The following is a 2,500-nucleotide window of genomic DNA, read 5'->3' as shown; positions in this document are numbered from 1 at the left end:
AGAGCTCATCATAGGCTATTACTGCATCAGGTGGACAATAAAGTGAACATATAGCCAGATACGTGCCACTAATTTTTACTTTGCATGCGACAAAGTCCAAAGTAGAATCAATAGTCATTTCTGCAAAAGGGAGGTTTTGGTGGATGTACATGGCGACTCCGCCTCAGCGAAACAACCTCGTCAGAGACGAGGTTTGTTAAGTGCGTTTCTTGGAGAACTATAATATCGGAGCATAGGACGAGGCTAATAATTTAAGGTCATTTACTTTAGATCTAAGACTTCGACAGTTCCATTGTATAATGGTCGACGAGAAGATTACGTTTTATGGGGTTTGGAAGTGCCTTGGGAGGGAGACGATTGACAGATTGCGATCGGCTTCTCTCTCGAGAAGCCGATCGCGAGCCAGACGAAGTCCTCACAGGAGTAGGCCGGACGGGAAGGTACGCTCCGGACTGTGAATCGGTATCAGCCTCCTTAGGTTTTTATGCTGGGTTGATGCAGTCATTTGATCGACTAATTTAGTCAGTTGATATACTTTAATCTTTAATTCTTTAACCGTTTGTTTGAGTTCAGCAATTTCCTTATCCTTGGCTGCAAGCTGTTGACTGACATTACTTGCACTAGGGGTGATGTTAGTTACTGCTTCAGCATAGGAAGTTTCGGGTTTGTGTGTCAAACTTTCCACTTTCCTCTTAGCTTCAGAATAACTAACTTCATGCTTTCTCATATATGCTAATGTCTCAGTCTCCTTCTTCAGGATGCTGCACTCAGCAGATCCTGACTGATGGGGACCTCCACAGTTAGCACATTTGGAAATCTGGCTAGTACATGTGATGGTGTCATGGGCTTCAGCACATTTACGGCATACAAATTTACTCGAGTCTTTATCAATACATCTTAATGAGTTGTGTCCGAATTTTTGGCATCTATTACAATACATTGGCTTTTGGACATAAGGTCTTACTTGAACACGTTCATAACCGACGTTGACATACTCTGGAATTTTATTCAAAGCAAAGGTCAAAAAACACAGTCCAGTTTTCGTTCGCACATTTCCGTCCTTCTTGGTCATACAATGAACGTCCACTACGTCTTGGTCCTTCATGCTCTCAAGAATTTCACCTTCTTCCATCGTCCTCAAATCCCTGTGAAAGATTACTCCCTTACAGGTATTTGGGCCAATAGGAATAGTTACTTTAACTCGAAGATCATGAATTTGCGTCAGCTTAAGTAAATCCTTAATCTGGGAGTTGTATTGTACTTTAACAAGGAGGCTTCCATCTCGCATTTTTTTGACAAAATCAAAATCGCCGTCCACTTGACCATCAAGGACCTTTTTGATGATAAAGGGTTCATGTTCAAAAGCGATTGATTTTCATTCACGCATTTTACATTCGCGAACCTTGCATTCTTCGTGGGGATTTTGAAAAGTGGTCTTCTCGTTTTGGGGGTTCCGTTGTTCAGGGTCGAATTTGTCCTAGAGTGGTCTTGGGTCGGGGCGACCCATGACCACTCTAGGACAAATTCTCCTTGAGGAGGAGAAGGGGTAGTCGGGGTATCATCCATCCTGGGCATCGGACCAGGTCCGACCCCTTATCTCAGAATTGTTTGTCCTGAAGGGATCAAAGACAACTTTTGGTATCAACCTAACAGCAATAGCTAAGAGAGTAAATCAGTTTTTCGTCTTCTACCCCCCCCAGTGGAAGCCTGGTTGCGTTCTCCAGTACCACTATTATCAATATTATTATCATTATTATTATCATTATCATCATTATTGTTATCATCATTATTAATATAATTTTAACTATTATTATTGCTATTATTTTTATTATTATTCCTGTTATCATTACCATCATTATCAATATTATTATTATAAGTGGAGGTAATGTCATTATTCTTCTCATTATTATCATTATCAGTGTTATTGTTGTGTTGAAATAATAATTATCATGATTATATTATCATTATTATTATTATCATTATTATTATCATCATTATTATTATTAAATTATAATCATTATTATTCTCATTATTATTATTATTATTACTATTACTATTATTACTATTATTATTATTATTATCATCATCATCATCATCATCATCATCATCATCATCATCATCATCATCATCATCATCATCATCATCATCATCATCATCATCGTCATTATTATTATTATCTTCATAATTATTATAATTTTCATAATCAATATTATCATTGAACATATTATATTTTTATATTACTATTATTATTTTCATTGCCATTATCATTATTGTTATTGTTTTCCTATTTTTATTATTATAATTTTTCATTATTATTGTTGCATTGAGATAATAATCTCATGATTATATTATTATTATTATGCTATTTTCATTATTATTATTATTATCATTATTATTATTATTATTATATTATTATTATTATTATTGTGTTATTATTATTATTATTATTATTATTATTATTATTTATTGCATTATCTATTTTAATTTTTTATCATATTAT

The sequence above is a fragment of the Penaeus monodon genome, chromosome 17 (genome assembly GCF_015228065.2).
Source record: "Penaeus monodon isolate SGIC_2016 chromosome 17, NSTDA_Pmon_1, whole genome shotgun sequence".
Classification (NCBI taxonomy): domain Eukaryota; kingdom Metazoa; phylum Arthropoda; class Malacostraca; order Decapoda; family Penaeidae; genus Penaeus; species Penaeus monodon.
The sequence above is the reverse complement of the archived record's forward strand: the minus strand, read 5'-3'. Positions refer to the sequence as shown.